Below are 25267 nucleotides of genomic sequence, written 5' to 3' on the forward strand. Positions count from 1 at the left end.
CGAGACGGTGGGCTTGGGGGCTATTTCGATGGTGATAGTATTCCGGAGCCCTATGAGCCGCCAAGCAGGGATGATGTTTTTATGGTTGGTACACAGCCAACGCTGAATTCGTCAATGGCTGCGGCTATGACGTCCGGCTCAACTGTTGCCGCAACACCTGGGGCCAGTGGCTCTTTACGGCCCCCGGCTCAAGTCTTATTGGAGATCTTGGATGCCTTGGCAGCTCTGTTAGCTGCAGTGGTAACTCCATTGAATCAAGCGCAGCATAACGCAGAAGTTGCAAAGCTACGGGACGAAGTGGCCCAGGCCCGAGAGGATCTTAACACAGAGAACACCAGGATGGCAAGAGAGCGGGCTTCATTGGAGGCCGAGTCACAGCGGATAAGAGCAGAAGCTTTTCATTTGAGTCTGGATCAGAACACATCCAATGTTGTTCTTCGAAGGAGGCATAAAAGTCGTTTACCTTCACAGTTCGAGGGACGGAATCTTTTTAACACACCGGGGGCAGGAACGAGTAACCTGCCTAGCGTAACCCGGGTTGCTGAGGCGCCAGGAACCGGAGCGGCGGCCCAACCTCATGTGCCAAACCAGGCCCAAAGGGACTTGACCCCACCTCAATGGGTTCCAACACTTTCTGGGCATTACTCTAACCCGGTGGATAACATGATAGCAACAGCCGCGCGGCTGGCAGCTATTTCCATAGAGGGCGATTCTCCTGCCGCGATAGAGACCCGGAACATTGTGGAGCTTCTTCAGACAGTTGTAGCACAGCAGGCAGCTTATTCATACAGTCGTGAGCGTGTCCATTCAACTCCCCATCCAAGTTGAAGCTACAGCCGACGCATTGAGTCACCGGCGGTTTCTAGTAGCGAGCGGCGTCGTGACCCGCCCCGTAATGATGATCCGCCCCATCAACCTAACCCGCCCAGAGATGACCATCTACTAAATGATGCTCAGGCTATTGTGGATCAGGCTAGAGCCTGTCATGAGGCATACCTGGCGGCTTAGTTGGGGGCTCATAGCAATTCCCAGTAAACCCTTCGGTGTATGTTGAGGCTGGGACGACTTCCATGACAGTTGGTGTGATGTGTCTAGTACCGGCTCTACGCAATGAGTGTTTGCCAAAGGATTTTAAGGGCCCTTGTAAGGTGCCTAATTATACAAGTGGTCTTCCATGGCTTGGATTGAGAGCTAGGAGCTGGCCATGGAGATGTTAGATGTCAATGATGTTGTATGTGCCAAGTACTTCACCATGATGTTGGATGGGCCGGCTCGAACTTGGCTGAAAGGGCTACCTGCCAATTCCATCAATTCATGTGCTGAGTTGAAGGCATGCCTCATTCAGAATTTTTAAAGGAATCTATAAGAAGCCTTTGTCGATTATTGATCTGGACAACTGTGTGCAGCGAGAGGATGAGTCAGCTCACCATTGGGTTCGCCGGGTCTCGGCTATTATCCACTCATTGGATAGCATTGCGGCAGGCTCTGTTGTCTTGATTTTGTAGAAGAGTTGTCACTTTACACCTCTCAAGCAGAAGCTTGGGCAGCTTAAATGTCACTGCAATGACATGGGAGAGCTTATGGAGTCTCTCATCAAGTATGCTGACTCAAAAAACACTAAGGACCCCGGATTTGATGATGAAAAATCCAACAAGGGGGAAAAGAGTGGTAATGGTAAGGGTCAGCAGTAGAACATGACAGGGCATAATGGTCATAACCAGGGCAATGGTGGTAAGCGCAAACAAACCGATGGTGGGTCAGATTCTGTGGATAACATCAATGCTCAGCATAAGAATCAGCGTCATAAGGGTAAGCCGCAATTTGGAGGACCAAAATTTAACCTTGAGGCAATTCTTAATGACCCTTGCCCGAAGCACAGTCTACCCGGTCAGCCTTCGACTCATCCTTGAAAGGACTGTTTCATCATGAAGGAGTACAAAAAATCTAGCTTTAACCAGAACCATGGCAACAATAACGGCCCACCTGGAAGGTCAGGATCCGGCTCACAGGGTACCGGTTTTGGCGGCTGCGGCGGCTCAAATTCTAGGTACCAAGGACAAGGCAACCAGGGTGGTTATAACCAATAGTCTGGTCAAGGTAACCAGCAGCATCAGTCAGGATACCATAGCAATCCAAAGCAGCATAACAGTGGTCAGGATCATGTCTTCAACACGAGTCTCTACAAGCGAGATCAAAAGGTTCATAAACGTGCGGTCAGTACAATTTAGCCGGCGGTACCTCAGTATTTGCAGTGGTGAGAGCATCCAATCACATGGAGTAGAGAGGATCACCCGCCCCGGGTTGAGAATCTGGGTCAACTAGCTTTTGTGGTAGCCCCTCAGGTTGGGGGGTTATAATTCATTAAATTGCTCATGCACGGTGGCAGTAGTATTAATATCCTATATTATGATACTTTCCGCGGGATGAATTTAACTGATAAGGAGCTCAAGCCATCATCTATATTTTTCATGGTGTGGTACCTGGTAAGTCGGCGTACCCAGTTGGGAAGATTGCCTTGGAAGTGGCCTTTGGTGGTGACTATGATTACAGAGCAGAGACATTATGGTTTGAGGTGGTTAAGATCCGGAGCCCTTATCATGCCTTGTTTGGGCAGCCGGCTTACGCCAAATTTATGGCGCGGCATTGTTATGTTTACTTGCAGCTTAAATGACAGGGCGTAAGGGCACAATTACAGTTCATGATGATCAAAGAATTGCATTGGAATGTGAGGAAGGAGATGCTGCATATGCTGAGCCGGCTTGTGCCACGGAGGAGATCAAATTTTATAAAGATAATGTTGACTCGGCTGATATGTCCCCTTTGAAGAAGCTGACCACTGAGCAAGACCCTCTGTTAAAATTTAAGTCAGTTGATGATACTAAGCAGGTTGACTTTGTCCCTGGCGACTCATCTCAACAGTTCCCCATCAATGCTAATATGGACCCCAAATAGGAAGGCGCGCTCATCGAGTTCATATGTGAGAATCGGGACATCTTTGTATGGAAGCCTTCAGACATGTCGGGTGTACCGAGAGAACTCAGTGAGCACACTCTTAATATTGATCCTAAGTTTAAGCCTGTGAAACAGTTCATTCGCCATTTTAATGAAGAGAGACATAAGGCTATTGGAGAAGAAGTGGCCCGGCTATTGGCGGTCGGGTTCATCATTAAACTCTGTCACCCTGAGTGGTTGGCTAAGCCTGTGCTGGTGCTTAAGAAAAATGGCACCTGGAATATGTGTATGTATTATACAGACCTCAATAAGGTTTGTCCGGCTGATCCTTTTGCTCTTCCTCATATTGATAAGATCATAGATGCCATGGCGGGTTGTGAGCGTTTGTGCTTCCTCGATGCTTATTCTGGTTATCATCAGATCAAAATGGCAGTTAAAGACAAGAGAAGACGGCTTTCATCACGCCTTTTGGGGCTTTCTGCTATGTTTCTATGCCTTTTGGGATCAAGAGTGCCGAAGCGACTTATCAGTGTTGTGTCCAGAATTTTTTTGATAACTAGATTGGACGTAATGTTCATGCTTATGTGGATGATATTGTTGTTAAGTCTAGAAAGGAGACTCTGCTGGATGACTTGAAGGAGACCTTTGATAATCTCCGGGTTTATAAGATGATGCTTAACCCGGCCAAGTGTGTTTTTGGTGTGCCTGCAGGCAAGCTCTTGGGTTTTTTGTTCTTAGAGAGGGGCATTGAGGCTAACCCGGAGAAGATTAAAGTCATTACTTCATTGGCTAGCCGGTGTGTGTCAATGATGTCCAACGTTTGGCGGGTCGTATCGCGGCTTTAAGCCGGTTCATAAGCCGTCTGGGAGAGAAGGAAATTCCTTTGTACCAGATGATGAAGAAAACAGATTGCTTTGTCTGGAGTGATGCTGCTAATGAGGCATTTGAGGCACTCAAAAAGCAATTAGCTTAGCCACATGTTCTTACGGCTCCCATTGAGAAAGAACCCTTGCTTTTATATGTGGTGACTAACAGTAGGGCTGTTAGTGTGGCGATTGTGGTGGAATGCAAGGAGACGGGTAAGGAGTACCCAGTCCAGAGGCCGGCTTATTATGTCAATGAGGTGTTAATTGAGTCTAAACAGTGATACCCGCATTGGCAAAAAAACTGGTATACGGGGTATTCATGGCCAGTCGTAAGATGAAGCATTATTTTCTTGGCCATCCTATTACTGTGATCAGTTCTTCTCCTTTGGGGGATATTAGTCAGAACAGAGAGGCCACAAGCTGAGTGGCTAAGTGGGCCATAGAGCTCGGACCTCATGGTTTGAAGTATGTGCCAAGAACAGCTATCAAGTCTCAGGCTCTTGTGGATTACATCAATGACTGGACGGAGTTGCAAACGCCTGAGGAGAAGCCTGATAACACATATTGGACCATTCACTTTGATGGGTCCAGGCAGCTAGAAAGCTCGGGGGATGGGGTCATATTGACTTCCCCACGAGGTGACAAGTTTTGCTATGTTTTGAGGTTAATTTTTCCTTGTACTAACAATGCAGCTAAATATGAGGCTTTACTCCACGGCCTTTGCATCGCCAAAGAGATGAATTTTATCTGGGTCAGGTGTTTTGGCGACTCGGACCTTGTGGCTCAGCAAGTTTCGGGCACATGGGATTCCAAAGACCCGCTCATGGTGGCTTACTGTCGGGCGGTTATTAACATCGCTGGTCATTTCAAGGGTTATCAGGTGGAGCATCTTGATCGAAGGAAGAATGAGGTGGCTGATGCTTTAAGTCGGCTGGGTTCTCAATGTAAGTTGGTGCCTCCCAATGTGTTTCTTGATGTCTTACACAATCCTTCAATCAAAATATCATCTGAGGAAGATTTGGCTATTCCTGACCCGGAGGCAGCATTGGTGGCAACTCTCCATGCTATTCCAGATTGGACATTGCCTTACCTGTCTTATATGACCTGGGGAGAGTTACTTGAGGATGAGACCTTAGCAAGGCAGATAACTCGGCGGTCTAAGTCCATGACTATTGTCAATGATGAGTTACACCGATGCAGCATAACAGGTGTGTTCCAGCCACTACAAAAAAAAGACACATATGTGACATTTTGGGCCGAATGAAAAAAAAGTCTGTCATACTTATGACACTTCTATGACGATAATTGTGACAAAACCCGGTATCATCATAGATGTGGTGGGCTCCTACTTCTATGACAAAAAATCATGACATAAAATGGGCTTTTCGTCCTGGGCGGGCTGGAGACGCAGCTACATGACATTCTTTGGGTCGTCCATGAGGGAAAAAAACCATGGTAGAAGCAAGGGCGAGGAAAATATCGAGGAGTTCCCTGTTACGGTGTGTGGTCGGGGCCCGAGAGATGCACGTTTCTCTCATACCTTACGTGTGTTGGTGCGAGGCGTTGGGCCCTAACTGATTCTGAGCGAGGCGTCGCCTAACTGAACCCGAGCGATTGCACGGCAGGCTACACGTTACTGAACCCGAGCGATCGAGCGATTCCTTCGCTACATCTGCTAACTGAAGTCGATCGATGCTGCCTCTGGATGAACAATGAGCGTTGCTGGGGGGGTTTGGATGAACAGTTCCTAGTAGGGGTGGATGAACAGGACCCTGGTGTTGCCTCTGGATGAACAAGACCCCGATCGAGCCGGTTGGAGCTAGATGAATAGGACCCTGTGGAGGGCTGGATGAACAGGACGACCCGGTGGAGGGCTGGTTGAACAGTAGCCGGTGGAGGGCTGGATGAGCATTAGCCCATGGAGGGGTGGTTGAACAGTAGAGTGTGGAGAGGGTTGGTTGAATAGTAGCCAGTGGAGTAGCACGCGGTGGAGGCTGAATGAACAAGAGCCCATGGATGAACAGTCGCAGGCTGGAGGAGGTCGATGGTGGATGAACAGTAGCCCGTGGAGGCTGGAGGAGGTCGACGGTGGAGATGAACAGTATCCCGTGGAGTCCCATTTTGCGGTATGCCACACCCTCCTGATGAAGAGGACCCCCGTTTCGACCGTAGCACTCAAACACAAGTCTGTTTCCTCCGTTTTGCGGTACGCCACACCCCTCCCGATCAACAGGACCCTGTTTTGACCGTAGGAGGTCCAACATAAGTCCGTTTCCTCCGTTTTGCGGTACGCCAGACCCCTCCCGATGAACAAGATCCCGTTTCGAACGTGGCCGGTCGAACACAAGGCCGTTTCCTCCGTTCTGCGGTACGCCAAGCCTCGTTTCTATCGGTTGGCTCCCACGCGTTCCGTTGCCTTTCGATGAACACGACGCATTCCGTTGCCTCCCCATGAACACGACGATGACGTAGTTTCTCCGTTCTGACCCAGCCATGTACACGAGCCCTGGCCATACGTTTGCACGAGTAGGCGTTCGAGACCCCGCCCGTATGTACGTACGTGGCCCTATTTTCTTTCTTGCACCCTGGCCGATGTACGTACGTGTACATGCTACGTGCGCGCCTCTACATCGACCAGTATGTACGTACATGTTCACGACCAGAATGACAACGCTGTGTATGCTTCGACCAGGTGGGTCCCGATTGTCAGGCACTTCCTTGCATGCGAAGATGTAGCTGGTGGGTCCCAGCAGTCAGGAGGGCGAATCATTTTTTTGCCCGTAATATGGACGCACTTCCTTGCGTACGAAGATGTAGCTGGTGGGTCCCAGCGGTCAGGGGGAAATGTCTTTTTCACGAAATACGATGGCCCGTCCGGTGGGTCCCTGCTGTCAGGTGGAGGAATAATTATTTTGCGCATAATAAGGAGGCACTTCCTTGCGGCCGCCGTGGACCCAGCTGCCAGCCTCTCCACGTATAGTACTCTTCCGATGGAAGTCGTTCCTTGATCACGTTGACCACGCCGCGCTGAAAGCACCAGGGCGGTGGACGACGGTGAGGCCTAGGAAGGGGACGACACGGAGCCGGGGAAAACGCGGCAGTGGAAGCCCACGCGGAGAGGAGTACGAGGGTTCACTAGTTCGGCTGCGGTGTGAGGCTTCCGATGACTCTTGTTTGTTGACCATGTTGACCACACCGTGTCGAGCGCACCAAGGCCGATGGACGATTGAGAGGCCCCAGACTGGAACGACCCTGAGATGGGGAAGACGCGGCAGTGGAATCGCAGATGGAGAGGAGTGGGAAACTTGACTGGTTTGGGTGCGCGGCAGCACTGCCACCCATGGGAGACAGGAGCAAGAACAGAGGTTGAAGAAGGTGCCCGGCTGTTGGATTAACATCCAACGGTCCAGCTGCTAGAATCATTTGTTGATTAAATTGTCAAAGCCTTGCGTACACGTCTGCTTAGTAGGCCCACAAGTCAGCCACCAAATCTGCCGGATCCCAGCTGTCATCAGGAGGAATAGTTTTTTCGCATAACAAGGAGGCATTTCCTTCCGTGCGAAGATATACCGGTGGGTCCCAGCTGTCAGGGGAGGAAACAGCTTAATAAGAAGGAACTTTCCTTGCGTGCAACCATGGACCTCATGGGTCCTAGTTGTCAGGCTCTCACGTACAGTCCTCCTCCGATGACTCATTTTTTGACCACACCGCGCCGAGCGCAGCGAGGCGGTGGACGACGGCAAGGCCCCAGACTGGAATGACCCGGAGATGGGGAAGACGCGACAGTGGAGTCGCTGATGGAGAGGAGTGGGAAACTTGACTGGTTCAGGTGCGGGGTGGGCCTACACTCGGCAGAGAATAACAGGAGGTGCGAAGTGGAGGGATGGCCTCGTCGTCGGCGGGGTAGTGTTTCGCTGCGCGGCGTGCAAAACAACGCCGCTGGGCACCGGAGGCTGGAGCAGGCGGTCCCGGCAGCGCTGGGGGAAGAAGACGAGAGATTGAAGAAGAATGTCGGCTGTTGGATGTAAATCCAACGCCTTGCTTAGGCTTCGACCTACTAGCCCACATGTCAGCCAGTCCATTTGTTTTTTTAGTCCATTTGGTGGGCTGGGTGAAACAATGATGTAGCATCTATGCAGCCTGTTTATATATATGGTATAATTTAAAGCCCATTTGCATTTTTCTCAAAATCTGTGGACTTGCTGGGCTAGGTGAAAATATCATGTTGGGTTGGACGGAGAAATGTTATAAAAACATAAACACATGATTGCACGTCTATTACTGCATTGGTCAGTAAAATCTTTGCAAGCTTATGTACGCAATCACTAGGAGTTAACTTGCCAGGTTATATATAAACAATTATTATTATTTTGTAAGAACTTTCAATTTATGAAATAAAATATCATTTTAATTTGGTGAGTTAATAGGACGTGGGGTATTATTATCTTTTAGGCTAGACGTGGGACAGTTGAGTTGGTTCTAGGGAAAAATACTAAGAGAAAACTCAGTTTACATCAAAAAAGAAAGTGGAAGAAAATTCAGATATAGGATTAATGAAAACAAAAAATAAAGGAACTCGGAAGGTCTATAAAATGGTTGGACGTACGACAGGTTTAACTGAACCTTATGTTGTTTCTATTTTATATATATATATATATATGTGTGTGTGTGTGTGTGTGTGTGTGTGTGTGTGTGTGTGTGTGTGTGTGTGTGTGTGTTTTCCCTTATTTTATTGAAGGGAAAACATAGGTTCAGTTTTGCATTCTTATAGAAAAATAGAACTGAACTGTGCGTCGTCTTGAAAAAACAAACATAACTTAGGCTTCTCATGTTATAGACAAGCTAGGTTGGGAGTCCCAAAGGCCGCTTGATCCAAAAAACGTTGAAACATGTCGCGGGCTGCCCATGTTAAACAACAAAACCTAGGGCATGGACCTGGTGGGCCCAGGACTGTCAGCCTCTCGACAAAAAGTTGTCTCCCGATTCCTCTTGTTTTGCTGACCATGTTGGGAACAACAGATGGCGGCGCCGTGGAGAGAGCATCAAGGCGGAGGACGATGTCGAGACCGTGGACCGAACGAACTAGAGCGGGGGAAGACGCAGGCGGAGGGGAGTACGAGGGTTGACTTGTTCGGATGCAGGGTGGTCGATGGAGCTCCTTGGTACCGTTGTCTTCTTTCATGTTGGCGTAGCAGGGGTTGATGATGGTCTTGCCGAGGTCAACCACGGAGTCCTTCTCCTGCCCATTGTCGATGATCTTGTATTGCTTCTGGATGTCGACAAGCTTGTTGCACCAGATGGCCGAATCGTTGTGTTCTTCCTTCTCTCCACCGTAGCGAAGGTGCAGTCGGCGCTGCCGATGAAACAGGCGAATCCACCTGAACCTCTGATGGCCCTACAGTAGTGGTAGACAAGAACCTTGTCTCGCACACATACCTGGGTGACCACGATCCGCTGGTCCCTGTCAGGAGACGAGTGGATGGGCACAAGGTCTAGTCCTGCGACCTTGTGCTTTCTCGTCCTGTAGGTACTGCTTGAACTCAGCGAGGCAGAGCTTCACCGAGTCTAGATCATTGGTGTACATCACATTCAACTTGGTGCCACCATGGGACTAAACGGAGAACTCAAAGGTGAACTCTTTGCTGAAGTCCATATCCAGCAGGCTCACCCCTCGGATCGCCATTGGAGTCTCTTCAAGTGAACGAGTGAGTAGGCGGCAGCAGCAGTTCGTTTTTCAGCTCTTGGGGAACTGGATTCAACAGTAATGCAAATGATGACAGTGATGATGACTATGAATACGAAGCTAGAGTAGATATTATGGAGTCTTCCATCGATCAAAATTTCTAGACAACCACCATGTTATTAGTAGTATTCTTCCAAGTAGTTAGTATCGATCGATTTGTAATAGTAGTTAGATCGTTTGTGTGAACCTTGTTTGATGTTGAGTGGTGTGAATTGAATGTATTTGCCTCATATGCATATGGGTAGTGAAATCTCTCTTAGACCTTATTCTATTATGTTTTCTCACCCCTTCTAACCCATCAGATGCCTCGGAGATGTGACACCGGATTCGTTTTCCCACCGGAGCTCACCCACTTGATCCAGCAGCAGAATGTCTTGATGCAGATGTTAGTCCAGAACCAGAACCAACGCAACAACAACAACAACAACCCACCGCCACCACCCCCTGTTAACAACCTAGCCCATTTTCCGAGGTTGAATCCGTTGGTGTTCTCTAGCAGCACCGACCCGATTGTTGCAGATGATTGGCCCTGCGAGATTGGGAGGGAGTTGACCACTGCTAGACACATGGATGCGGAGATAGTGCGCTTTGCCGCACATCAACTTGATGGACCCGCAGCATCTTGGTGGGATAATTTCACCACCACTTACCCCATAACTACAGTTACATGGGATCAGTTTCAGCAGGCCTTCCGCACCGCACATGTTTCTGCTGGAGCCATGAGTTTGAAGAAGCATGAGTTTCGCAACTTACGCCAAGGGAGTCGTATAGTGGGACAGTATGTGGATGAGTTCAGCAAGTTAGCACGCTATGCCCCAGATGATGTGGCCACAGATGCCGCGAAGCAGGAGAAGTTTCTTGAGGGACTCAATGATGAGCTAAGTATGCAGTTGATGGTGGCAACTTTCAATAACTACTAGGAGCTGGTAGACAGGGCCCTCATGATTGAAGGCAAGCAGCAGTAGATAGATAACTGCAAGAGGAAGTACAGATAGGGGAGGTACACTTCTGGAGCTCAGGAGAAGCCTCACTATTCCCCGTACTCGGGAGGACACACTCATAACCTTGAAGGAAATTCACACAATGGAGGAAGTTCACACAACCATAGTGGCCCTAAGAATGGCAATGGGAATGGAGGAAGCAATAGTCAGAACCGTTGCAACTCTGTGACACCCGCCAAGAAGGATCTGAGTCACATTACTTGTTTCAAGTGCGGGAAGACCGGACACTATGCCACTGAATGTTCTGAAGCAAAGAATGGAAATGTCAATGGAAGTTCTGGAAAGAAGCCCAACCCTTTCACCAGAGGTCAGGTGAACCACGTCAGTGTGGAGGAGATTGAGGAGCAGCCCGACGCAGTTGTCGGTAAGTTTTTTATTAATGCATTTACAAGACTTGTTATTTCTTATACTGGTGCATCCCATTCATTCATATCAAGGGTATTTGTGGACAAGTTTAAGTTGCCAACAGTAGCCCTTAAGTCACCTATGTTAGTGAGTTCCCCAGGAGCGGAGTATATGGCTAGTCGGGGATGCTACCAGTTGCCAACAACCATAGGTAGACATGTTTTCCCCACTGACCTTATTGTCCTGGAGTCACAAGGATTGGACTTGATCCTAGGCATGGATTGGCTATCCAAGTTTGAGGGAAACATCGATTGCGCCAGTAAATCAATTCTTCTCACCACCCCAAAGGGAAAAAGGATCAAGTATGTGTCTAGGCACGCGCCAAGGAGGACTCAAGTGAATTCCCTATCAAGAGTTGTTCAGGAGGAGGTACTAGTGGTGAAGGATTATCCTAATGTATTTCCGGAGGAGTTACCAGGCATGTATTTCCGGAGGAGTTACCAGGCATGCCGCCAGATCCCTATCTGCACAAAAAGATAGAAAGTAAATAGTTGCTGGTCAATAAGAATATACTAAACATACACGAAATGGAAAGAAGCATATTAATTATGTTCATGGCAATCACGCAAGGACAGTAGAAATTTTAAAACGTCAGCAATGCTTCATGTTACCGAAGCAATACTATCAACTATGACATTCGTCAAATATGGGATTACTTTAATTGGTGGCATTGCTTGTTTACCGGATACAGTAAATCAACAGCAGCTAAAGATTTGGTTTAAGGGCATGGGACCATGGGCACACCAGGTCACTCGGCAGCGTAAAGAAGCAACTTACTTATCATACTGGGGAAAACAATAGGAGTACCATTTCTTAACACAGTTTAATTGCATCATATCACTAGAGGCATTAGATTAACAATAACACTGGTTAGACATGTCCTTAAGGTAACAGTGTAACCGCTTCATTTTACATGCGCCCTTAAATTAACAACAGTCAAAGGTTGGTCTAAGGACATGCGACAGTGGACGCATCAGCACAATGTACCTACAAGGAGGCATAAAGTGGTGATGCCGAGTTTGTTCATGCTCTGTGAGGGCAGCAAATCTAATCCTGGAGAAGTTTTCCTATGTGAGGGCAGCAAATCTAATCATGGAGACCTTTTACTATGTGAGGGCAGCAAATCTAATCATGGAGACCTTTTACTATGTGAGGGCAGCAAATCTAATCTTGGACATACTCTGTTGACTTGTCCACCAGCCGCCACTTTCTATCCTTTTTTCAACCAATAATAGATATGTTCCTTATCCAGTTTGTACTGAGTTTTCCCATTATTTCCCTTTTCAACCAAGAGACCGGTTGGGTAATCGATCTTTACTACTTTCCCCCTATTATTTCCTCTTTGAATCAAGGCCTAGATTCATGTTATGATTTCCCCCCCTTTCTTCATTGTTTGAACCAAGTCCTAGATTCGATGCATGAAGTAGCTTTACCCCTAATAATACTAAAAAATTTGGTGGATTTGGAAGAGTTGATGGAAGTAGAAAAAGATGCACATGCAGACACGTTGGGAGCTGGGGCAGTAGAGCTAGACGGCTTTCAAAGAACTTGTACCTGAGGTTTGTTGGGATGTCGGCTGCGGCAGGTCCAATCTACGCACAATACGGCAGGGAGGAAGAAGGGTTGGAGGACCTCCCGAGCCGGCGCTGTGTCGAAGAGAATGGCACAAGCAGAGGATCAGGCCCCGTCGGCAGCTGTGGGTTTCCTCCCTCGGCAGCGATGATCGCGTGAACGATGCACCTTTTAGTCCTCTACACACACCGGCCGAAGGGATCCGGCCGGATCTGTGACCAGCGGTGAGTAGAGAGAAAATGTCGCTACCGCTGTCTTGTTTAGATCTGGAGAGGATGAGAGAATGAAGAGAGCAACCCTAGTAAAGCAAGCACTCAGGCCCCTGCGTACATATATAGTGGCGTGATTATCTTTTTCTCTCCACAACAAGCATTTCAATTTGTGTACGTGGCATTAAAGAAAAGAAACTCTCTATTTAAGGGGACTAACTGTACGACTCCTACTTACTACTAGTAGTACTAGTATTGTTCACTTGTGCTCCCCGGCCCTCCATTCATTGAACAACCCCACGGGTGAATAAACATACAGTACTAGTATTTATATAGAACGAACAAGCTCGAACTATTTTCACGTAGTTAAAAGTTGAGGGCGGGGCTTTTGCCGGGCAGTACGCGTGGCAGTTTTCGGGTAGGCGGTTTGACAGAGAGGCGAGGCGGGTGAGGGAGTGGCGGATTCAAACTTACTGCTGGAAAGGTCGGGCTGTGCGATTTGACGATGCGTTACTGCTGGAAAGACTTGTGATATGACTACTCACTATAGTCATGAATTACTGGCGCTACGACCGGGTGATGCCCCCTTCCGTTCCGCACTCTAATCTGGTGCATGACACGTCGACCCGGATGCTGGCTCTCCCACATGTCGGCGAAGTAACGTAGTAAGAAGGAGCAAAGAATGATGTGGTATATACTACTACTACTCACATCGGAGGAGTGCGAACCATGGCAGCCCAGTGAACCAGCAGTGCGAACCACGCTAGCCCAGTGAACCAGCAGTGCGAACCACGGTTAGCCAAGTGAACCAGCAGTAGAAAACAATGTGGTGATATGGCCATAAAAAACAATGTGCTACGGTCCAGACTGTAGCATGTACAATACTACTCTCTTTGTTTGGATCCCTAGTTAGAGCTAGTTTGGGTTGAAATAGCCTCAAATTATCGATACAGGAGGGGTTAGTTTGAGCTAGTTGCTCTAACCCACCTAAAAAAACTAGCCCTGGTGAAGAGGTTCTAATTGGGTTAGTTATCCTCGGGCCCACTAAAAGAGAACTAAAAAAAATCTCCCTTGCCCGCACCAGATCACTCCCCCCTCGCACGACTCCTCTCTGTTCCCCATCGGGCGTCCCGCCCAAGCACTGCTCTGCCGCTCGCCTCTCTCTCCTCCGGCCGCTCTCTCCCTCCGGCGTCCGCCGCCCTACTCCGGCCGCCCTCTCCCTTCGGCTTCGAAGGTTGCCCCACTCCCCCTTCACCGGTCATTTTTCTCCCTCTGTCGTGCGCGGAGGCGGCGCATGTACGAGGGAGGTTGCGAGAGGGGTGAGTTTATTCGTTCCCTTCTTTGTGTCACAACCATATCATTGATCTTGCTCGCTCTAGCGCTAATTCTGATTTGGAAAAGTATATCCTGATCAAACTTGGTACAGATTTGTGGTGCACGCATGGAATTGTTTGATGCTGCTTGAGGAGGTAATAAATCTTTCTAGAGGCCCAAAGATTCAGTTCAGCTTTCTAGGTATTTCAGTTTCAGGCTTGCATTATTTCTAGAGGCCCAAAGATTCAGTCCACCTTTCTGGGTATTTCAGTTTCAGGCTTGCATTATTTCTAGAGGCGCAAAGATTCAGTTCAGCTTTCTAGGTATTTCAGTTTCAGGCTTGCATTATTTCTACAGGCCCAAAGATTCAGTTCACCTTTCTAGGTATTTCAGTTTCAGGCTTGCATTATTTCTAGAGGCCCAAAGATTAAGTTCGCAGTCGGGGGCAAGCGGCCCTGCTACCCATGCCGGTGTCGACCTTAACTCGCAAGCGCCAGCGTCGGAGGGGTTCCCGCGGCTTGGGCTCCTCCCTGGGTGCGTGAGGGGCTCCGGGCTCCCTCCCTATCGTGAATGACTTCCGTGATCAGTTAGCTCGTGCTTTGTTTCATGGAGTGTAATTTTTTTGTGAAGCTTGATTGACGACTTGTATGTTTAAGTGGGATATCTCATTTGTATGGACAAAGTAAAATTTATCATGTTTTGCATGCTTTGATTTGTAAAGATGGTTCGTTTATGTCAATTGTGAGTGGGAGGAGGCCACACAAGAGCCAGCCACACCAAATCCGGCAGGAAATAGGGTCCAAAGTAGTAAAATGATTGAGAAAGAGCATTTATTGTCAATCTAACCCTACCATCCATACACCTCTTTGGTTTAGAGTTAGTTCAGGGTTAGAATATAACTCTAACCTCTAACTGAGTTAGAGTTCTCCTTGTCTCAGTTCATCGCCATCATACTTTCCCCATTCCTGTGTTTTCAGTATCTTGCGAATCAATGAGGCCCTTTTTTGCGGGAAAAATAAAAGAGGCCCTTAGACTGGTTTAGGTCCGGTCATTTTTTATAAACATGTTATGTCCAAAATTTAATGAACGTGCTCCGGTTTCTACGAAAATAATCTGGTTTAATGTAATAATTTATTTATTTATTTATTCTTCTGCGGGGGGTTTGCATGTAATTCGTGAGGTCTGAAATGTAAAGTACCCCGGCATATGCTCCGAGTCGTGCATGCACTACGACCCAGATGCTCTATGTCCCACATGTCGGCGAAAGGGAGCACGTGGAAATAGCCTAGGAGTACATATAGGAGGATAAATGCGTGAAAAAATATGTACTGTGAAGCGTAGCTGCGGTTCGAAAAGGAGACCTAAAGTGATGACAGCTATAGGTCGCACGCACCCAACTAGTGGTACTAGACATACGACTATTTTTCCCTAAAAAAAGAGGTACGAGTGCTCAGTACTCCTATTCTATCAACACGAGTCCCATCTGACAACAGCGTCCGTGCTACAGCTAGCTCTCCTCCCTCGTTTCTCTCTTCTAATTCTAAACTCGGCCGACGCCCGGTGGGCGGGGTGGGTTTGCTCAACTGCGGCCCCACCTCACAGTGAAAACGTTACGACTGGAATAAAAATGCCATATACTCCCTCCGTTCCTAAATATAAGCCTTTTTAGATACTATTTCAAATGGAATACAACATACGGATGTATGTAGACATATTTTAGAGTGTAGATTCACTCATTTTGCTCCGTATGTAGTCACTTGCTGGAATCTTTAGAAAGACTTATATTTGGGAACGGAGGGAGTACTATACTAATAAAACATTAAGGCCACGAGGCGATGCAGTGCTGGTTACAGGAGGCAAGAAGAAGAGATGCATCCATCGACGACGTCCACCTCCTCGACTCAGGGCGCCGGCCCACCGAACGGTGGCTAAGTAGCAGCGGCTTTCGTGGCCAGGTCGACGTGCTTCTGAACAATGGCGTCCAAAGATTCCAGCCGCTGGAAGAAGGCCAACGTCTTTCTGTCCTCGCTTGCCTTGTAGTGGCCTATGTAGACGATTTCCTCGTAGACGTGGATGTGCAGGTCGACGGTTTCTTGCATGGCGAGGCGCTGCGCGGCGAGCGCGGCCTCGAGGTGCACATTCTTCGTCGCGACCTCCGGCACCTGCAGGGCCACCAGGGCTTGAAAGAGTTCGTCACCATGGAGGCCGATGAGGGTGGCAGGCAATGAGGAGCCTGGGCGCGCGGGCTGGAGCAGTATGGCAAGGTCGTCCGCGCGCTTCTTGACGGCGGTGAACTTGCGGATGGAGTTGACCATCATGTCGTCCATGCGAGAGGCGAAGCCGGCGTCGGCGAGGGCTACGATGCCGGCGGTCGCCAGCACCGTCTGGAAACGCTGCGCGGTGCGGGGCCGCAGGCCGGCGCCTTGGATGATTTGGCACAGCCGACTGCCGCTCGCGTCCATCGCCTCCATATGTGCTTGTGGCTTCTGGTCACTTGGTCTTGGATTGGAGTGAGCAGTGTTGCGCAGAGACTAGGAGTAGATGGATTGGAGTGGTGGGGCGCCTTTATATGAGAGTCCAAACTCTGTTGCATTCACATCGTGCTGGCTCTATTCTGCTTCTCCAATTAATTCCCTCTGCATGTAATTGAGGATGCATCATTGACCGTTCAACGTCTCGGGAACCGCTACCCTCCTCCCTCCTTGGCATTCAAGCACCTATGGAGGCGACTGCCGCTCGCATCTATCGCGTGTCAGGAGACGTTCCCGTCGACGACGAGGTGCCTATGGTGACTTCGTAAATTTCAAGATGATAGTGTCGGCTCAGTCTTTCGGAGGTGCTCATAGGGGTAGGGTGTGCGTGTGTGCGTTCATAGGGGTGAGTGTATGCGCGTGTATATGAGCGCTTGCGTCTGTACTGTGTTAAAAAAACGTAAATGCGTGTCAAAAAGAGACTAGTCAGTATACTCAATATTGTGCACCGCGGAGAGGAAAACGAGAGAACTACGTATTTATTTACGGTGCAGATTCACTCATTTTGCTCCATATGTACTCCGTGTCGGTGTAGTCTAGTCACTTGTTGAAATCTCTAGAAAGGCAAATACTCCTTTCTGGTTTACAGGGCTATACTAGCAAGTAGTACTACAATAGTGGGCTCACATAGCAATTTTGTCTCATGCAAGAGCCTGGCTATATGCGTGCTCCAAGGTTCGCAACTGCCACGTTCTGGTTGCGCTTGGCTCTTCGCCTCTTCGAGAAGACGAACAATGATGTTACTACTACTGCTTCTACAGTATCGAATCCACTGCTGCATGTCTGTCCACCGCGAGCGGGAGGGATAGCTTGTTGTAGTACTATAAGCAAAAGCATGTCCTCGTCTGCGAGCAACTGCGTGCATGGGCGAGGGAGAAGGCGTGTAGTAGTAAAATCAAGCTTCTCCTCATTGTACGAGTTGACGCGACACATCATAGCACTGGCCCCACATGCTTGCCTCTAAACTTGGCTGAAAGACCCGCAGTGTACAATATATTTGCTGCAACCTCTAACATTTACCCACCACAAATTAAAATATATATTCCTGTCTTGACCAGATGAGTGTGCAAAATACAATCACCAGGATGACAGGTAGGGCCAGAAGACTATTTTAATTAAAAAAACTTCGAGACGGCCACATAGCATGGAGCCGACCCCAACGATTTTAAGCTTACAGGCACGGTACACGCTATCCTAGACTACTCTACACATGAATCTGCCACACGAGCGTCCGGGCTGCGCTTGGCTCTTCGCCTCTTCGGGAAGTCGAACAATGATGGAGTACTACTGCACTGGAGGAGTACTACAGTATGCTTCTGGCCATCTGACACCGACTGAACTGCTGCATGTCCACCGCGTGCGGGAGGGAGAGCGTGTAGCGAAAGCTTCTCCTAGTCCTGCCAGCCACCACGCTCATGAGCGAGGGAGGGACGCCGCTTCATTGACTTGGTGCTCCTGCCTTTGCGTGTATGACAGGTGGGCCCAACAGGTGGGTGGCCAACCTGTCATACAGCCAAAGGCAGGTGCAGTTAAGTCCACCAGGGAGAGGATAATCAAACTTCTCTTTGTTGTATGAGTTGACATGACACATCAAAGCACTGCACTCGATATATTTCAATAATTTGCGTTTACCGATGCATTAATTACAATGCATGCATGCATTGTGATTCTCCTTTTGATACTTGCATGTGTTGATTTAATACACCTTGAAGTAATATGAATATGTGACGGTAAAGCTTTGTAATGCCCCGGCCCTAAAGCGAGAGATGGTTGTGCACGAGGAGGGCGAGATCATGCAGACGGAACAGGACCCGACGATGGAGCTCTCTATGGTCTCGATGGACCTCACCTTGCTCCACTGCCCCTTGTGCCTCCGCCCCTTGAAGCCTCCAGTGTATGAGGTTCGAATACACCTCGTCCGTTCGGCTGATCGAGCAAGGTGCAGGTTTCTTGATTGATGTGTTGTTCGATTGATTCTGCAGTGCAAGGGAGGGCCCTGGCCTGCCGGAACTGCTCGCGTCGAGCACCCGGGAACCAGCGCAGTGCCAGAAGTGCGAGCGTGGCGGTGGCTTCGACATGCAGAACATGGCGGTGGACGCCGTCCTTTCGTCGTGAGGGTGGAGTGCCCGCACGAAGGCTGTGGGCTCTACGTCACTTTACCACAAGCTTGCCGATCACCAGAGCGTGTGTCCGCTCGCGCCTGCAAATGCCCCGTGCCCGTCTGCGGCTACGAAGGCCCGCCGCCGGGCTCTACCACCACATCAGCACCGCCCATCCATGCCCGTGCACAGGATCCAGTACGGCAAGGTGCTCCAGCTGCAAGTGCCACTGTCAGAGCACGGCTCTTGCTGTTCGCGGAGGAGGACGGCAGCGGGTTTTTCTTGGTCGGCGGCGTGCTCGACATCGGCGCGCTATCACCGTGTTCGGTCGTCTGCATCAGAGCAGGGGCGTCCCCACTGCCGCACTACGTGGCCAAGCTGTGGGCGAACGGCCCGCCGGGGGAGCCCAAAGGCACGACCGACGCCGTCAAGGTGGAAATGGAGGTGACAAGCAGCAAGGATCCCGCGACGTCGCCGTGCAGGAGCTGACCTTCTTCACAGTTCCGCCCAAGCTGCTGGCCGGGGCTAAGCTGGTGTCCCTCCACATTAAGATTGACAAGCTCACATCCTAAATGTTTCTATAGTGACTTCTGTTTATCTTTGTAATATGCTAATATAGGGATTAGCTCGGTCTACTTTAGCTTAAGAGGTGGTAGGTTTTGGTGGCGATGCAGCAATTACTTCGACATCAGATCAGTAATTTCCAACAGTCGAACGGATATTTTGTGTCTGTTGGATATAAAGTTCCTTTGGGTAAGAAGTACTACTTTTCATCAAAATGGATAAAAGGATATGTATGTAGACGTATTTTAGTTCTATATACGCCCCTTTTTATCCATTTTGATGACAAGTATATGCTTGTTTGTTCATGAAGTGTTTCATACTTGTGCGAGTTGATGCGACACATCAAAGTAGTACTACTACTAGTAGTACCTCCTCCGACCCAAATTTCTCTGCGCATAAGTCGAGGCGCAGATACCAAGTAGGGCCTGGTTGTGTTGGACAACTCATCGGACTGCGCACCAGGCAGAAGAAGGTCATGTCATGTTGGTGCCATGTGCGGCCCGCACATTAACCAAAACCTCGCGCCTCCAGCTTAGCCTTCGCATTTTAAACTTCTCAATCTCAAGGCCAAGGAGCAACATGAATCCTATGATAGAGCCAATTGGATGGTTGAGAACACTACAATTCATAGCTAAAGATGTGTGTGAGAGAGAGGACGAGTACGTGCGTGCACCTCTTCTCTTCCTGTATAACATACTAAACTCAGAGTACAAGTGTTTGTGGGTGGCATCGACCTAGGGAGATAGAGATGGTGTGTGCGAGAAGTCAGGGAGATAGGTTTAATGCGTCTGAAAAAAAGACTAGTCTATAGCTCGCCACGCGGCTATTCCTGTCGAACGCCCCAATAACTGTAAGATATGTATCCGACGGTGCTAGTTATTGCACGTACACATTGATGTCTACTACACAACCTTCTACTTGTAGATGTTGTTGGGCCTGCAAGTGCACAAGTTTGTAGGATAGTAGCAAATTTCCCTCAAGTGGATGACCTAAGGTTTATCAATCCGTGGGAGGCGTAGGATGAAGATGGTCTCTCTCAAGCAACCCTGCAACCAAATAACAAAGAGTCTCTTGTGTCCCCAACACACCCAATACAATGGCAAATTGTATAGGTGCACTAGTTCAGCGAAGAGATGGTGATACAAGTGCAATATGGATGGCAGATAAAGGTTTTTGTAATCTTAAAATATAAAAACAGCAAGGTAACTAATGATAAAAGTGAGCGTAAACAGTATTGCAATGATAGGAAAAAGGCATAGGGTTCATACTTTCACTAGTGCAAGTTCTCTAAACAATAATAACATAATTGGATCATATAACTATCCCTCAACATGCAACAAAGAGTCACTCCAAAGCCACTAATAGCGGAGAACAAACGAAGAGATTATGGTAGGGTACGAAACCACCTCAAAGTTATCCTTTCTACTCGATCTATTCAAGAGTCCGTAGTAAAATAACACGAAGCTATTCTTTCCGTTCAATCTATCATAGAGTTCATACTAGAATAACACCTTAAGACACAGATCAACCAAAACCCTAATGTCACCTAGATACTCCATTGTCACCTCAAGTATTCATGGGCATGATTATACGATAAGCATCACACAATCTCAGATTCATCTATTCAACCAACACAAAGTACTTCAAAGAGTGCCCCAAAGTTTCTACCAGAGAGTCAAGACGAAAACGTGTGCCAACCCCTATGCATAGGTTCATGGGCGGAACCCGCAAGTTGATCACCAAAACATACATCAAGTTGATCACGTGATATCCCATTGTCACCACAGATACGCACGGCAAGACATACATCAAGTGTTCTCAAATCATTAAAGACTCAATCCGATAATATAAATTCAAGAGGAAAACTCAATTCATCACAAGAGAGTAGAGGGGGAGAAACATCATAAGATCCAACTATAATAGCAAAGCTCGCGATACATCAAGATCGTGCCAGAGAGAGAACACGAGAGAGAGAGAGAGAGAGAGAGAGAGAGATCAAACACATAGCTACTAGTACATACCCTCCGCCCCGAGGGTGAACTACTCCCTCCTTGTCATGGAGAGTGCTGGGGTGATGAAGATGGCCACCGGTGAGGGCTTCCCCCTCCGGCAGGGTGCCGGAACGGGCTCCCGAGAGGTTTTTGGTGGCTACAGAGGCTTGCAGCGGCGGAACTCTCGATCTATCTTCGTCTTCGATGTTTTTAGGGTACGTGGACTTATATAGGCGAAAGAAGTCGGTCGGGGGAGCCTCGAGGGGCCCAGGATACAGGGGGCGCGCCTAGGGGGGTGGGCACGCCCTCCTATCTCTTGGCTTCCTCGAACCTTCCCTGGCTTGAACTCCGAGTCTCCCGGATCATATCCTTTCCAAAAAATCACGCTCCCGAAAGTTTCATTCCGTTTGGACTCCGTTTGATATTCCTTTTCTTTGAAATACTGAAACAGGCAATAACACAACAATATGGGTTGGGCCTCCGGTTAGTAGGTTAGTCCCAAAAGTAATATAAAAGTGTATAATAAAGATCGTAATCATTCAAAACAGATAATAAAATAGCATGAATGCTTCATAAAATTATAGATATGTTGGAGACGTATCAGCATCCCCAAGCTTAATTCCTACTCGTCCTCGAGTAGGTAAATGATAAAGAAAGAATTTATGAAGTGTGAATGCTAGCAGGTGCACAAGTTTGATCAATGATAATTTCAATCACCTTTTCTAGCATGATTATAAGTCATAACAGTAGTTTATATCATAAAACTTCTCACGAACAAGTAACAAGCAATTCACATGTTAAAGCATAGACCATAAACTTTCTTGAAAACTAGCAAACTTCATTCTTAGTCATCAAACAATTGCAAGTCATCTTATTTTCAGGAAGGGTCTATGTCAGAGCTTTGATTTAGCAAACTCCACATACTCAACTATCATATAGTCTTCTACAATTGCTAACACTCACGCAATACTAATGGTTATGGAGTTTTAATCGTACACTGAGAAAGATAGGGGCTTATAGTGTTGCCTCCCAATGTATTCACCTTTATGTGATGTCAACAATAATAGTTCATGCTAACTTACATCCAATTGGATATATATATCAGGATCTTTCCAACACAAGGTGCTTGACAAAGGATAAAATGAAAAAGGGGAAGGTGAAGATCACCTTGATTTGAAGATCACCTTGATTCTTGCATAAAAGTAAAAGATAGGCCCTTCGCAGAGGGAAGCAGGGATTTGCAGAGGTGCCAGAGCTCAATTTTGAAATAGAGATAAATAATTTTGACAGGTATGATCTCATTGTCAACACAACAACCAAGAGTTCCCAATATCTTCCATACTACATACATTATAGGTGGTTCCCAAACAGAATGGTAAAAGTTTTTACTCCCCCTCCACCAACAATCATCAATCCATGGCTTGCCCGAAACAGTGGGTGCCTCCAACTAACATCAAACCTGGGGGAGTTTTGTTTGCAATTATTTTTTATTTGATTTTGATCTTTTGATCATGGGACTGGGCATCCCGGTTACCAGCCATTTTTCTCATGAATGATGAGCGGAGTCCACTCATCTTGAGAATAACCCACATAGCATGGAAGATACTGACAGCCCCTAGTCACTACATGAGCGATTCGGGCATACAAAATAGATTATTATTTGAAGGTTTAGAGTTTGGCACGTGCAAATTTACTTGGAACGACAGGTAAATACCGCATATAGGTAGGTATGGTGGACACTCATGGCAAAAACTTGGTTTAAGGATATTTGGAAGCACAAGTAGTATCTCTACTTGGTGCAAGGAATTTTGGCTAGCATGAGGGGGAAAGGCAAGCTCAACATGTTTGAATGACCCATGACAATATACTTTAACTAAGATGTGAGAAAACATAACCCATTACGTTGTCTTCCTTGTCCAACATCAACTCTTTAGCATGTCATACTTAATGAGTGCTCACAATTATAAAAGATGTCTAGGATAGTATATTTATATGTGAAATCTCTCTTCCTTCAATATTCTTTCATGAATTGTTCAAATGACCAATACAATGCTTGCTAACCTTCAATAAATTTACAACCTCTACTTCTTAGATGTGAAGTCATTACTCCCCGTGGGATAAGCAAATGAAACATATATAATTTCAGATTTATGACATTCAACTCATTCAACCATTTACTCATAGGATATAAGTGAAGCACACGAGTAAATGACAAACTACTCCAACAAGATATAAGTGAAGATCAATGAGGAGCTAAATAATTATGTAACTATGTGAAGACTCTCTCTTATTTAAGAATTTCAGATCTTAAGTACTTTATTCAAGCAGCAAGCAAAACAAAATAAAATGACATTGCAAGGATAGCACAACTCATGTGAAGAAGCAAAAACTTAGGTTCAACCGATACTAACCGATAGTTGTTGAAGAAGAAAGGTGGGATGCCTAACGGGGCATCCCCAAGCTTAGATGCTTGAGACTTCTTGAAATATTGTCTTGGGGTGCCTTGGGAATCCCCAAGCTTGAACTTTTGTGTCTCCTTAATTACTCTCATATCATGATTTCTCTTTTTTATCAAAAGCTTCATCCACACCAAACTCAACAAGAACTCATGAGATAGGTTAGTATAAACAAATGCAAAACCTTATAGTTTTCTACTGTAAAAAATCACTAAAATTATTATTCAACATTGCATACTAAATGCCTCTGCATATTTAAAACTCCTATCCTCAAATAGAATCATTAAACAAGCAAACATATGCAAACAACACAAACATAACAGCAATCTGCCAAAACAATATAGTCTGTAAAGAATGCAAGATTCATCATACTTCCCTAACTCCAAAAATTATGAGAAAAATACTAAGCTGTAGAAGATTTATCAGATCTCAATATGCAAAAAGTTTCAACATTATACCATTCTCTGAATTTTGTAGGGAATTTTTGCAACAGCGGTAAACTTTCTGTTTTCAAACAGCAACATGTATACTAGCAAAATAAGCATGGTAAAGGCTATCCTTGACATTTTTATTGAAACTAAAGATGCAAAACATTATTATAAATATAAAGCAAATACTGATAAAAGAAAATGATGCTCCAAGCAAAACACATATCATGTGGTGAATAAAAATATAGCTCCAAGTAAAGTTACCGATGAACGAAGACGAAAGAGGGGATGCCATCCGGGGCATCCCCAACCTTAGGCTCTTGGTTGTCCTTTAATATACCTTGGGGTGCCTTGGTCATCCCCAAGCTTAGGCACTTGCCACTCTTTATTCCATAGTCCATCGAATCTTTACCCAAAACTTGAAAACTTCACAACACAAAACTCAATAGAAAACTCGTAAGCTCCGTTAGTATAAGAAAATAAAACCACCACTTAGGTACTGTAATGAACTCAATCAAAATTCATATTAGTGTAATGTCTACTGTATTCCAACTTATCTATGGCTCATACCCTCCGATACTACTCATAGATTCATCAAAATAAGCAAACAACACATAGAAAATAGAATCTGTCAAAAACAGACAGTCTGTAGTAATCTGTATCAAACGTATACTTCTGGAACTCCACAAATCCTACCAAATTAGGAAGTTCTAAGAAATTTGTGTACCAATCCAGAGAAAAATGAATCAGATCAAGAACACGTTTCTGTGAATTAACAAAACTAATTTACTGGATGCAAAAATTTCTGATTTTCAGCGGGATCAACACAACTATCACCGTAAGCTATCCTAAAGGTCTTACTTGGCACTTTATTAAAACAAAAGCTATAAAACATGATTACTACAGTAGCATAATCATGTGGACATACAAAAACAGTAAGGGTAAATATTGGGTTGTCTCCCAACAAGCGCTTTTCTTTAATGCCTTTCTAGCTAGGCATGATGATGACAATGATGCTCACATAAAAGATAAGAATTGAAACATAACGAGAAGCATATGACTAGCACATTTAAGTCTAACCCACTTCCTATGCATAGGGATTTTGTGAGCAAATAACTTATGGGAACAATAATCAA

This window comes from Triticum aestivum, chromosome 3B, assembly GCF_018294505.1.
Source record: "Triticum aestivum cultivar Chinese Spring chromosome 3B, IWGSC CS RefSeq v2.1, whole genome shotgun sequence".
Classification (NCBI taxonomy): Eukaryota; Viridiplantae; Streptophyta; class Magnoliopsida; order Poales; family Poaceae; genus Triticum; species Triticum aestivum.